This window comes from Anguilla anguilla, chromosome 4 (assembly GCF_013347855.1).
Source record: "Anguilla anguilla isolate fAngAng1 chromosome 4, fAngAng1.pri, whole genome shotgun sequence".
NCBI classification, from domain to species: domain Eukaryota; kingdom Metazoa; phylum Chordata; class Actinopteri; order Anguilliformes; family Anguillidae; genus Anguilla; species Anguilla anguilla.
Genome location: NC_049204.1, coordinates 44153523 through 44168625, shown reverse-complemented (window position 1 = coordinate 44168625; position 15103 = coordinate 44153523). Strand labels below are relative to the sequence as shown.

At 39.2% G+C, this 15103-nt stretch overlaps 1 protein-coding gene and 1 long non-coding RNA gene across 8 annotated transcripts in view; one reads left to right on the top strand and one right to left on the bottom strand.

The window, feature by feature from the left end:
• The window catches only part of LOC118225640 (zinc finger protein 271-like), an 88894-nt gene extending 76880 nt beyond the window's left edge, over positions 1-12014 (bottom strand). Inside the window, exons 1-2 of one of the 7 annotated variants that reach the window (XM_035414384.1) lie at positions 11933-11978; positions 1560-1646 (exon numbers count right to left, since the gene is read on the bottom strand). The gene's annotated coding sequence lies outside the window, so the exon portion shown is untranslated. Of the gene's footprint in view, positions 1-1559; positions 1919-11932 lie in introns of those variants that run through there. The other 6 variants (XM_035414381.1, XM_035414379.1, XR_004764861.1 and 3 more) reach the window with 6 other exon arrangements.
• Positions 7191-9087, top strand: LOC118225647. The gene is made up of 3 exons (XR_004764868.1): positions 7191-7355; positions 8277-8334; positions 8473-9087. It is a non-coding gene; the product is annotated as an uncharacterized LOC118225647 (long non-coding RNA).
• Positions 12015-15103: the final 3089 nt, after the last annotated feature.

The following is a 15103-nucleotide window of genomic DNA, read 5'->3' as shown; positions in this document are numbered from 1 at the left end:
TTAGCCTGAAACGATTTGGGGCAATTTGGACATTTAATATGTTATATATTAAAATAATAAATCAAAACACAAATTTAATGTTGCAAGAAAACACTGGTAGCAAGTTAACAAGCAAAGCTAGCCTTTATAAATGATAAATGATGCTGGCAATCCTACTCATGTTAGCTAGCAAGCAAATAGCAAGAAATCAAGCTTGTTCTAATGAAAAACGTTTCAGCTAAAATTAATAATGCATTCATTACTTTCTAGCCAGCTTGCCAGGTTAGAATTATTGTGGTTATGTTTTGTTTAATTCGTTCAAAATCAAAACACGACTTGCAAGAAAACATTGGTAGGTAGCTACCAAGCAACGCTAGCCTTACAATCAAGGTTATTTGATGCTCACAACCCTACTCAAATTATCTAGCATTTATTACTTTCAAGTCAGCTTGCCAGGTTAAAATTAACTGTGGCAATTTCTTATGACAATGAATTATTTTCCACCACGTAAGTAATTCAGTTCATGTAAACCTAACGTTGATACACACTCCTCTCTCGAGCGTCTAGCAGCGATTATAGCCTAACTATCGAGATTCTAAGTAACTGGAGATTTAAAAAAAATGTTATACTCCACGTAGATCATAAACCCTTGAATATAAAAACGACTCATTGAAATCGGTTGAGAAATGTAAACGTTACAGTGCTTTTTATCCAGAAAAACCGCAGCTCCCCCCTTTACTTGTATTTGTTTTCAGTACGGTCTTGCCTGGTCCAATATGGCGGCGACGTTGACGTATCGCAGAAACGAGCCGAAGCAGTCAATGCGGCTTCTAAGTATATATGCATATGGTTCTTACGGTCGGGGAAAAATTATGACAACGCAACCGAGTTAAGTAGCATTGGAGTTGCGAATCGGGAGCCAACTTCATCGTCGTGAAATACGGCTACGTTATATACTTTTAGGTGTGCTACGCCAACATTTTCACTGACTCCATCCAAGCACCCCATTTGAAAATGTTTGGGGCAGCACTGCCTCGTCTAGCAAACATCTTTATTGCAATGATCCTGTTGTCTCTAAAATAAACGACACACTTCCCTTTTCCCAATGTAAAACTAAAAGCTTGCATGTTTTCAAACGTACGTCTACGGAAGAGACAGCATTTCAGCCGAAGACGCCATATTGCGATGGCCATTCACGGAACATGGCAAATATGTGTTGAACAGATGAAAACGAAAAGTAACTTAGCTACATGAAAACCCAGAAATTTGGCGTAACGTTATTTTTCTCGGGTTCAACAACACTGGAACGTTGAGATAAAAACCCATCGTTTTCACGACACGTCATCAGGACTACGTTATTGTTTACCTTGTCCATGCTATGTAGCTAGCTAATGTTAGCCATTCTAACGGTTTGGCTCATACGATTAAGGACTAAATAGGAAACCAAGAAGCCTATACGTTACAACATGGCTAGATAATGTGACTAGTTTCAAGGAAAATATTAGTGAGTTTCGTTACATTTCATGAACTAGCTTTGTACTCTTTTTGTTACTACGTTATGACAGGGAAATGTTTGTTACCTTGCTTGAAGACGAAATTGTCGAGTTTTATAGCAGCTCGTGCGCAGTCCAGTCAAGTTCCAATACTGCAGTTCCCTGTGTGTAACCCTAGAACCAATGTTCAGTGGTTAGAGCCATAGAGCGCACTGGAGAGGCAGGAGGTGACAGAAGTTGCAGAAACCAATATGGCGTCCAGTGTACTGTAGCTCTCGATTTCTTGATAGACTATAATGGAGAAACTCCTGCCTTTTTCTATCAGACTAAGGGGTTTACAGTCACATTTTCAACACAGTGAAATCCAACATACATATACGAATCAATACGTGATTTTTCTTGACACGATTCGATAACGAAGTTGTAGCCGAGTTGTTTTATTCAACACTAGACTCTGGTTGGTCAACATATGAGTCACCAGATCACTCTGATTTGTGAAACGCATAAAACTGATGAATAGCCTACACTCTAAAAAGGGTTCATTAGGGTTCTATATAGAACCTTAAGGTTCTCTATCTTCTACCAAAGAACCATCTGCCTAAAAAGGTTCTATACAAAAGTATGTAAGAGCACAAAGTACCTTTTTTTGAAAAGGGTGCTGAAATTCCAGGAATTTGTACGAGGAGAGTTCAATTCCAAATATGAACTGAAAATTGACAGTTGACCAGTTTCCAACAAGGTAAAGGTGGGTACAACTTCTGAAAGACTACCCTACAAACACACTACGTAATGACAACGTTGTACTTTGGTCGTAATTTGGTAAGTCGCAACATTACCAACAGGTGACGTTGTGACAACATTGCTCTATGCTCGCAAAATAACCAGTCCTCATGGGGACTGTTCTGCAACGTTGCAGTAACGTTGTAGAATTACGTAAATACGATGTAATTTAATAACGTAACAATTACGTTATATCACAGTCCTCATCCTTACTTAATTTGAAACGTTACTGGTAGGTTGTCAGAACGTTTGTAAATGACGTATTGGTTTACAGTAAAATGTCTATCTGTCTGCGCGTTTCGCTTGGACCGTTAACACGTTATATCCAATGCAGGGTTTATTATTATTATTATTATTATTATTATTTATTTTTTATTTTTTATATATATGATGGATAAGCAGGTATAGGGTTCTAGGGTGGCTGACATGGATAGGGATTTTATAGTAGGACTAGGTGTAAAGCATGGAGGATAAAATATAGTTTAGGGTGAAGGGATTTTTGAGTGTGAATCTATTGTCTGATACACACTCCGGAGCAGAAGGTGGCGGTAATTCACCAATTGGGATGGCAGGTATGCCATCCCGCCAAGTTACGCCTTGGCGGGGGCATGTCCCATACCTATACAGCACCAAGAGTTTGGCACTTTTCAGGGTTCCCCACAGAAATAACCACAACAGCCACAGACACTCAGCCCTTAAAAACATTAAATTCTGTACATTCTGACCCCTTTTCAACAGACAGATTTCATAAACAACTTCACATGTCCACACAATAAAGCCCCAAACTAAGGGGATTTTGCGTTTTCTCTTTCTTCTTCTTCTTCTTCTTCTTCTCATTCTTATTTTTCCTGCCGCCTACCCCACTAACAACATGTCTCCCCATTGGACATTTTACCGACATCAGCCAAATCCTCATCCTCACGACCCAATCAAAAACTTGCATACACATGCAAAATACCCATACCTTTTTACTCTGAAACATTTCCAGTTTAAACAGCTAATCTGCCTGCGGCCTAGTGGGTAAGGTTGCAGTCTTGGGAACATGGGGTCCTAGGTTCAAGCCCAGCTATGAACACGTTTCTACCCGCCGTTCACCGAACGTATACACTGCATTATGATGTACCGTCTGCACGTTCAGTTATTAACCGGCTACAATATTGCAAAGCCATATGGATTCAACGGGAGCTCTTCTGCGCTTACTGGCCTGTGTTCTTCTTTAAAACCACGGACAGGTTTGCTAATGATATTTCATGCATTGCATAGCTATGTCATGGTGCTGCACTAACAAAGTCACAGACTGGTAAACCTCCAGTTGAAGGATTGAATCCCGCCTCGCCCTCAGGCAGATAATTTCCTCTTTTACACTAACGTTTTCTTACACTTTTATATTTGCTTTACCAAAACTCACTCACGGCCACCCATATGCATTTCATGACGGCAAATGTATTCATTTTATTAAAAAGTTACACCAGTTCACCACTGTGCCATTTCTACTAACTATATTTCTTCACTTGGCTACCGTACAAAACCTTCTTATCAGCAAACGCCACATTTCTACATTCATGTTACCTCGCCGTTCTCTATCTAGCCACATACAAACAATTACTACGTATGTACGTTCTGCAACTCCCCATTAAAACATTACATTTAAAATCATGACTTACTCATAAGTATAACTACTAGTACTGAACGTGAGAAAAGCACATCAGTGCAATAGATTTCACACGTTACTTAACCCTCCACTTTAACTGTCGATGCTTTACACCGACTATTATATATACCGTTCCATAAGGAAACTAAGCTCGCTCATGGTCACTTCATTTACTTCGCACAAGTCTGTGATCATGTGAACCTTCACCTACATGCCCATTCTGCTAAAAACATATTGTTTCAACTACGCAATTTCATAATTTCATCCTAATTTCTCTCACACCTATTCTCCACTAGCAAGTTTTCCGGTTCTAGCTTAGCAAAACAGCGAACAGGATTTCCACCTGCAGATAAGCCTATCAAAATGCCTTATAGGCTAAACCTTACAAACACTAAAAGTGCATCTCCACGAAATAACAGACAACGGAGCAGGACAGCAGGGTACACAAGTTGCGACCTAGGCAGCTCTAATTCTACGGGCTTGCTGATTCTTTTCTCAATCAAGGCTCGTTGGATGGCCGTCAAATCCGTGAGTACATACCAAGCGGCCAAAACCAGACTTCGTTTTTGAAGCTCATTTCCTGGTGTTGTAGTTCCTGGTTGCTCACTAGCGCCACTACGGATGGCTCCAGTATAGGTGTTTTCATATCCGGTTTCCATGTCTACGGTACAAATGCGATCAAAATACAAAGTCAATAATTTTTTCTCACAAGAACAAATAGTCATAATAGGTGTATTTTATTCGTCTTATGACTGTCCATGGGTCGATTTCATGATTTATTGCGTCATTTGGGCACAGTGCCAATATTTCTTCTGGACCAATGAGGTACAGCTTGCGTCACTTCCGGATTACTGCGGAGGACTGAGCTACAGTAGGGGCTACAATCTGTGGTCACTGGGGTGGGAGGTGGCGTCTCTTGGCCTTGACATTGTGGCTCCGACCACGGTCCACCTGTGCGAAGTCAGAAAATGCAGGCATCCCATTTTGTAGTGGTTTCATTATAGCGTGTGCTATTAACAGCTGCACTAGACGACCATAAAATAATCCTCCTCTGAAGTTTTGCGGTAGCCGAGTCATTTTTACTATTTCCTTTAGCCCACTTAACCAAATAATTAGTTGGCAGAAAGCGTAATCAGCTAACGCTTATTTGCTATATGTGGTAGTCCAGTAGCCTATGCTAAAACAGTTCGCAACTTCGGCTACCAAGCCATTTGACTAGCTAGCTAACCCTAACCGGCAAATATTCCATCTGTCAAACGTGTTTGACGGCTTGTCAGTCGTGTACATTCCGTAAATGTCTACCTGGGCTATGCTGCACGAATGTGACAAAGCTAGAAGCTAGCAAGAAAATAATAATAATTAGAAATTCAATGTACATTATTTTTGTCTTTATGCAACAGGTGGAAAACTTGCTCTTCAAAGTGCGTTGTCATATTTACACGCCTGTAGATCAGTTAAAATACTTGGTAGATTTGTTAATCACCGTCAGTGTTAATTTTTATTCAGTAAAAAGTGACTTGCGAACGATCGGTCAGCTAGCGTCACCCAGCAAGTAAACACCACAAACGGCGATGGAGTAGTAGCAGTTAATGGCTCATTAGCTTGACTGTGGCGAAAACCTACGACGATAACTTGCTTGGTTAACAGCAGGTCTACCAGACAGTTATATGAAAATTAGCCTAGTCAAATCACCAGTAGTCTACACATCTCTGATTGATTGACCATCAGTGCAGTCGATGTTCTTCCCCTGTAGTTCATATTGCTAATGCGTGAGCTAACCACGGATAGCTTTCCTAGCTCACTGGCAAGCTGATATGCTAGCTAAGCATATTCGTTTTGCCGAGAAACATAAATTGAAGATAACTGAACATAATTGTATTATTAATGTCATACATATAACGTGATTACATGACACAGTACAGTCACGGATGGAAATTAAACTCCGTAAACATTTGATAATATATTTTAAAACATAACGGCAGACAGTCAGCTAGCCTCAAGTTCGTTCTGCAATCGTTCGTTCAGGTTGATGGGCTTTTCCGCATCGGACTGTCAATCACATCGTAAAAATCACAAGACCGCTTAACTCTATGGTTTTGGCTCCAAATCGAGAACATGGCCGCGCCCGCCATTGAGCTTCAAAACGTGTTTTAGAGACCCACGGAGAGGCAATGGGTGACGTCACAGTAGCTTTGTCCATATTTTTTACAGTCTCTGGTACATACACTGGCCATATTTCACCTGCGTTTCTGTTGCGTTTACACTCACGCCACTGCACCTTTTGTCACAGCCACTGTTTTACATATATAGCAAACCGAAACTGCTAAATGGTACACGTTCATCAGACTGTACAAATTCACACAAGGATAGCCATAATCCTCAACCGTTTCTTACAGGGTCACTTCACATTTCTCACTCTCATAATAAAACGCTTTGCAAAAAGAAATGATATCTCATAAAAAACACGTTTTCAACGTACAAAAATGCCAAGTTACTCAAAAGTATTGATATCAAAATGACGCCAAGTTACGGTACTACAAACAATGTAGGCTATCTTGCCTCACCGAAATTACATAAGATGTATTTCAAAGCAATGCTACCCAATATTTCCTCAATTCTTTCAAGTCACTTGGCCCTGTGTTTTGTAATCTTACCATTTTACAATGTCATGCAAACTTTGTGTCAGATCAAAGAGTCAAATAGTTCGAATTGCCTCATGGAACACATTGAAATTAATGTACAAAACTGCTGCTGAGTAACTACAGGAAGCATATTTCTCCAGAAAACATGTTTATACTTTCTTCTGAACTGAATTTGAGTATATGTACAAGTTATTGTATATTTGCTACGTACAATAATTACTGCATGTAAAATACATATTGTACATACATACATAGAGAACTTCTTTATTGCCATGGGGACATTTCCCTTGCAGCATGTTACATTCACATTTATGAACACACACTTATACCAAGAAACATACTATCATTCACGCAACAGAAAGGCTGGGCGGCGAAATACATACATACCAATACAAATTGGACATATACACGCCTATTGACTGTGAGAGAGCCATCTACACATATGTTTGGGCTGTCCATGTAGTGCATGCTTATACACACAGGGCCAAGTGACTTGAAAGAATTGAGGAAATACTGGGTAGCATTGCTTTGAAATACATCTTATACAATTTCGGTGAGGCAAGATAGCCTATATTGTTTGTAGTACCGTAACTTGGCATCATTTTGATATCAATACTTTTGAGTAACATGGCATTTTTGTACGTTGAAAACGTGTTTTTTATGAGATAAGCTGTACACCACCTGCTGTAAAACAAGAAGACGGTATATCCAATCACATGCGCATATTGCTGTGACGTGCTCTTGGAAGAAGGTCGCTGTGATTTCAAATTCTCCGTGGGAAAAGCTGGGTTTGACGGCGTTCAAGAGCAGGTAAGCGTTTCATTATGCCTTTATATTTTTTAACTGAATGTATTAATGCAACAAAACTGGATGCCAACCGCCGTAAAAGCTAACAAGAAGAACTGAATGCATTGGAGACCTTTTCAGTTAGTAGTATTTGCAATGTAATGTTGGAGTCCTACTTTCAACATGCATGTTTGCAGTTCTAGCTGAATGTTGCTAATGCTTTAAGTTAGCCGGTGAAATGGCGTCTGTTCAGACCTGGCGTCTGTTTGGGACTAATTTCAGTTAGTGTTCTGTTAGATAACATATTTGCTACTTTGAGTATTTAACGATAATAGCCCAGTGCAAATGTAATGTTAGACCAGCTAACATTACCTAGCTGATCTCGGCGATGGCTTGTTTAGTTGGTTAACAATTGAAATAATTCGACATGTATAAACGGCGGTCTGAGGCGTAAAGCACCTTTGTTCATGTCCTTTTAGCTAGCATTGTTGCCAAGCTAACGTATGTGGCGCTCTTTTGAAAGCTGTAATTCACTGTGTCCACGTCATAATGAGATATCAACATGCTGGTTAAAATATGCATCATAAATATGATATAAGATAGTAGTGTGGTCTTCATTTGGTTTTTGGTGTTTGACAAACTGGAGCTAGCAAGCCTTTTCAAGCTAGCATTGTTGGTGCCTCTTTTGAAAGCTATTTTTGCGCTCTTTTGAAAGCATTTAGCTAAACATTATTTCCATTGGAAATACAAAAACTCAACTTTTTTTCGTCAACATCCTCTAGCATTATTACTCCATACCTGGTGTAATCGTGGCCTTAAAATTTTTTAATGAATAAATAAATTGCCTTTGGCTTCGCACCAGTGCATTGTGTAATCAATATTAATCAAGAGTATTTCTCTGTATTTTCACCAAATACTGACTTAAATTGATTTTCTTTTGCGGAGTTCTCTACATTTGGCGCAACAGCTCAAATGGAAACTAGAGCACAAGATCAGAATGAAGGTAGTTATGGATATTATATGGAAACAGCTCTTGGCTCATTGACTGTTTGTCATTGTCAAAACACAATTACGATTTTAGCCTGCTGCGTGTGTTACTCAATGTATTTTTCTTACTTGGTCCAATTTCATATCCTTTCAGCTCCCACACATGGCCTTATGACTGTTGCCCCAGTGAAGAACCCGAGGTCCAGCCTTCCCCACTCAAGACATGCCTGAGACAAGAGTGACTGTATTCCAAGTTGAACAATGCACGGGAGGCCTGTGAATTTGGGCAGTGTGATTTGGAACTGTATAGTACATAATAAGACTCTATTGAGCTCTTATAACCTTATTAAATAGCTAACATGGAAAGCATTTTTGAAAATTAAGTAACATGAAAAAATTAATGTGACATGTCTTTAATGGCGATTGCAAGCCCTTAAAAAGTCTTAAATTGTCTTAAATTTATTTTTGTTCATAAAATTGTCTAATACATCATGACAGTTGAATATATCATGGTGTATTTATCTGTGGTTACAATGCGTTTGTATTTGAATGTTAAAAGCCTGCAATGTGTCCTTTTCTTGGACCAAAATAAACATTTGGACAAATGCCCAAACCAATGTTGTTATTTTAGATAATTGTAAAAATGTCAAGTAGCTAAGAGTACAACTTGCCTGTGCTTACTTGTGTGGCAAACTGTCTTAAATGTTATTCCAAGAAGCATTTAAAGTTACAATCTCGAAGATTTCAGTTTCGTTCTCTATGGCGGTGCCAATGGCGAGAAGCGGTAATTGCAGGTGCGTTTTTGGACCTCACTTGTGGACTGCATTTATATAGCGCTTTTATCCAAAGCGCTTTACAATTGATGCCTCTCGTTCGCCAGAGCAGTTAGGGGTTAGGTGTCTTGCTCAAGGACACTTCGACACTCCCAGGGCGGGGTTTGAACCGGCAACCCTCCGACTGCCAGACAATCGGTCTTACCTCCTGAGCTATGTCGCCCCTGTCACTTCCCATAGATCCAACCCGATCCAACCATTGTTGCCTGTGTGACGTCAGTCAGTTGGCACCTGGGCCACGCCAACTATAACACTTATTATTTACTGAATAAAAAATGGTTGTTATAAAAGTAATGTTATGTACATACATATTCATTGTCTAACATTAGGCTAACTTAAGCTGTCTTTACACTGCCGAGCTGGGTTAAAATGCTGTAGCAGATCTGGGGTAGGATTAGTGATGATCAATTTCCACACACGTTCTTTATCCACATTTTGCCCGGTATGAACATCTTTACACTGCAGAGAAGAATTTGTGGGATTCGCTGTGGCTTGTGAAGTATGTATCTCGTGCACAATAAACAGTCTTTTTCGTGAATGACTGTTGTGTAATATTTTTGAAACAACTGCCTTACAAAATGTTACCCCTGGTGTTTCAGGTTTCGCTAGCTAAACTGTTCGAGAATAAAGCTGAGCTGGGTGTTAAATTAGCAATCAGAACAAGAAGAATAAAAAAAACAAAGGAGATTTAATCAAAAAAGTGCATCAAGGCTGAAGGAACATATGAGGAAGCGTAATAAAATAATAACAATGCTAATCCATACTGCCGTATTCTTCTATTTAGTTTTCTCCGGCTTGACATCTTTACACAGAAATCAGACCCGGCTCTGATCCACGTATACTCCGGCTTTATTCCTATCATTATGATTACTGATGAACTTGATGTCAATGAAAATAACGGTAACGTTAAGGCCAGTTCAGATCAATGATTCGCAACGAGACGAAACGGTTTTAGAATGTTGCAGAGAAAACTGCAGCGGTGTGAACTGGTTAGTAGCAGAGCCGTTGCCTGCCCCTTTAGTTAGCTACATTGCAACGTTGGAACAAGGTAGCATTGCATTCGAGAGACGGTTGGCGAGGTCGGTACCGGTCGGTAGCGTTAGCTAGCGTTTTTTCTAATTGTTAGCTGACATTAGATTGTGTTAATTAGCTAGCTAGCTAACGCAACGTTACCTGATATGAGAGATGGATACTGTGCGCAACGTTGTCTAAACTAATGTTGCCTTTCTTGACATGGTCCGGTAGCTAGCGTTAGCTGTGCAAATAGCTATGTAATTTAGTAACGTTACATTGTCATCAAATGTAATACGAAATCTACATCAAGAAATAAATATGACCTCTCATGTTACACAAGAACTTTTTAGGGTTCCATAACTTTCTCTGTTATTGTAGCAGACACCGGAAAAAACAGTAGGCCGCTCACACACAAGTGAGTTGAAGAGCAAGCCTGTTGCGTTAGCTCCGCCTACCCTCTCTGGTGGACCAACTGATGGGTGATGGAAAATGCGTCACTAACTATGCACCGCTTGTGATTTTTTCCTGGGAATGTCGCCACAGACACCCAGTTCTTTAATCATAAATTAATATAATAATAGGCTCAATCACCATTGTGTTACCTAATTCGACGACAGACTTATCAGACATTTATTTTAATGAAAACCTTTGAGATTATTACTTTAAAATGCCTAAAAAGCCTTAAATTTAACTTTGCTAATGCCTGCAGACATCCTACTTTAATATGTGGGTGATCCTAACTTAAATGTAGTTCACCGTTTGAAAAAGACAAAAATACTCAACACTATTAATGTTGAAATCATTGGTCTATGGTTATTACTGTCCTGAAACTACCCTTCACCCTTTTTTATGTTTTTGTATCTAGTTTTGTATGTTTGTCTCATCTTCTGTACCATAATTATGCTTGCACATATTGCCTACCTTGAAATGCAACTTGAACCTGATCTCAATGGTATTCTATACAATGACAATAAAGCCTTTCTATTCTATTTGGGCTTGATATGTGTACATTACTTATTGCTGCACTTAAAGTATCTTTGAAAATAAATTTTGAATTTTTGAAAAATTTTACAGAAGCAATGGCATTTCATTGGTAGGATAGAATGGAGATCAAAATTACAACACCATGATATACCTTTTTTTAATAGGCTACACAAAATCTAAATGTATGGTCAGGGTTTAGTAAGTAAGTGACCAATCCGCAATGTTGTGGAAAGGTAAATAACGTAAATAACGTTACGACGGATGACTGCCTGGCGACGTAATCACAACGTCGGGGTAAGTTTATTCTATTACATTGTTAAACGTAAAGTTGTAAGGACCTAACTGTTACGTATCCACAACGTTGTTTTGCGACGTCGCAGCGACGGGGCGCTGGTCTTACGTTTTTACGGTAATACTGTGTAAATCGAGACGTCGACACAACCACATTTTGTTAGTAGGGTAATATTTTTATAAAGGGAACTATTTGGTGAGCTGCTGAATGCTAGTTATGCTGTTTTTATCATGCCGTTTTAACTTACAGGTGTCAGTATTGTTACAGTAACTGTTAACAGGAATATTAGCTATATTAGCAGATGTGTGATCTGTTGTCAACTAACATTACTGTTAGCCAGCTAACGTCAGTTACCTAGTTAACGTCATGTCAACTAGCTTCGTGAAAGAATGTCTAATGTTGCTACTTACACATATCTAATGTCTTAAACATATGGTAGATATCTAGATATAAGCACTGTATATTCAGATGGATATGAAATAGTTGCTTACCGGTGTGTATTGTTGCATCCCTGTCACCCTGCACAGTGAAATGTGTAGGGAATGGAGGAAGTGATGACATCGCGTCACTCCTAGCCAGTGGTGCAGTGCAGGGCAGAGTGCAGGGTATACGCAGGTATACGGCGTATACCAGGTGTTAAATTGGGGGTGGACGGCATCCACCCACCTTTGGTAAATTAATAAATAATTTTGACCAGCAGTTTTACAAATTGGCTAACTATGACAATCCAGTCCATTTTTCGTATGCTCGAGTCCATATGTCCCCTCTAGCCAGTTACTCGCTCAACCAATCAAAAATCCGAAGAAAAAAAAACTCAGGAGGAACAGTCGTTCATATAGACAGGCACAGAAAGAAAAATATCATTGCCTGTCTTGATTGTTTGGAAGCTGACGCAGTAGGTAGCTAATTTCATTAAAATGTTGCATAGATTAAATTACATGTCAAAGAGAGATGAATGCCCCCACGAACGCCGGCTGTTATTATCGGCAGCTTTGATTGCTTGAGCAAAATCAGCAGGTTGCTGGTCAGCAGCTAAGCTACTATTGAATATTTCCCACATAGGCTACATAACGTTTTATTCAGCGGCGACTGGCGAGATGAAAATTGGTGGGGCAAAAAAAGGTTCCTTTAAACTAATCATTGATCTCAGCCTGTTTTCATTAGTAATTTTTCCTTTATTATCAAGCGTGCCGACGATCGGACTATCAAATGGCAAGTAGTCTAACACACAGCGTCTTCACCGTGTTCGGGGGAATAAATCATAAATTCAGTTTATCCGTTAAAAATCAGTTTTTTCACCAAGTAGCCTACACTTAACAAACAGGATACAGCACTCTGTTATCTACCGTGTTAGCTCTGAGAAATCACTATGCTAATTTGTCCTTGTTTACGAGCATTTGTGTATGCACTTAACGCTGCACCGAAATCAGTTGGTCATTATAAAAACCTATACGCACGGAAGGCATTATTACACATTTTATTACAAGAAAAACTCACTGAGAAATGAATTATAAGTTAATCGGCTATTACTTATTCATACTTTCATATATTTCGGTGTCCTAAAAACATTACAGCTGCCAGCGTCGTGGGGGACTTAGAATTCTAAAGCCACTTTAGAAGCAAGTCTCTGGGCTAGACCAGTAAATCTAGTTTGAACAAGGATATTTTTGCATGCAGATCTTAACCAATATGTTGTCTGCAGTGTGGCATAAAGCATTTTAGTTTTGCGAATGGGTTTTTTTTAATTTTTTTAATTATGATGAAAATGAGACATGCGCGTTGTAAATTCCAGCAAGCTACTACATCAACATCAACAGCCCCCCTACTTCCAAGTTTGATCCTAGAGAGTATACAAGGACCTGGTTGAAGAGCCACCGTGCTGCCTCTTCTGTGCGTTCTAGACAGTGCAGTGTGAAAACCCCTGCAGAAAGTAAGTCTGTCTGGAATATACTGTAGTACAGGGGTAGACAGGCTGTTGACAGCTTTAAAAACCTGCACTGACAATAAATCTTTTGTTCAAAATCAGTTATTTGTTATTTGATGTTCATATAAGTATTGCACTACTTACCTAAGTACCTACCTGGTAAGTCCCTTGAGCCAGAAATATGAGCACTTATTTAGAATCCCAGCATTGGGTTGAGAGAGTATATCACTGTGGTTTTCATGATATGTTGTAAAATGTATATATTTTTGTTCATTGTTATTAACTAAATGTTGTTATTGTTTTTAACATGTTGTTTTGAATATATTGTTGAATTCTTTGAATGATGATGATATTTGAATGTTTGTTAAAAATAACTAATCTCTGACTGAAACACAATGTTTGCCTCATCTTGAATATACCTTACATTCATGCATTAGGCCTGTGTAGGACCAGTAATATTTGCAAACTGCCCCTTGACAAATAATGTTAATTTTATAATGGTGGCACACTCTGGCCTACACTATCTGTTGCAAATCAGCTGTTCCAAGAGACTGTTTACAAAAGAAACTACTGGCCCATAGGCTACTTGTAAGGTGAGAGAACAGTTGTCCAATTTTCATGTGTGGATGGACTAAGGAATAAGGAATAGTTCACTCAAAATGCATAATTATGTAGTTGTCTCACCCTATAGTCTGTGGGCCAGTATTGATTGCAAAATATGCACCTCTTCTGTGGCTAATGTTAATTTCATAATGATCCTTACTCCCTGAAGTCAAGCAGCAGAAGTTAAGTGACAATGTGCAAATACTACTGGCCCATTTTTGAGTTAACTAAATATGCAAGAGTGGTCTTACATGTCACTGTTTATAACACAGGGCGTTTGTCCTTTGCTGGACAGGCCGCTTAAAAAAAAAATTGGGGGCATAAATTAAGAGTACCCACTTCTCTAGGCACCACTACACCACTGGGCATTTTGTATTGCATTTTTGAAGCGTCTTTGAAAGCGGACAGCCAGGACATGTGATTGGCTTGTTTCGTCATTAGCGCAAATAACCCCAACCCCCTCCCCTCTTCAAAAAAACAATTGACACGACGGAGATGCTGTAACGTTACAGTCAAGTATGTGCTAGTCTCTAGATGCAGTGGAAACTTAGGACCGTAAGCTATACAACAGATGGTTCCCCGAACTTCCTCATTTTATTGTAGTTGTCTGCTGCTTACAGTTAATTTACCTGAAAACTTTTGAGTACCACACAACCTAGCTATATGAACGCTGCTGATACATAATAAATGAATCTTGTGATTTTAACCTGCTAACGTTAGCTGCTAGCTAGTTTCCCCGCTAAAAAGTAGCGATCATGCTAAAATAGTTGTGAGATTAGCTAACCGGTTAAGGTTAATGTTAAACGTGTATCTAATTTAGCAAACGTTACGTCTTGATTAACACTTTATCTGACTCCTCACACCGAAGGGAATGTCAGCAAAGAGGGCGAAAACAAATATTAGGCATTTCTTTGCCAGGCCTGCCCTACCAAGTCAACATGTAAGTCTTTATCTCATACTCATAGGTTAGCTAACATTACGTTAGTCAACAACCTGAATGTCAGTGAAGGTTAAGGTTAGCTAACTTAGGTAACTAAGCTGCTTCTAACCTTATTTTTAATTACATGTCAATACATCAACGTGTGTGTGTTTTTAAAAATAATAATAATTTAAAGGTTCACTTAGCTTGGTGTTT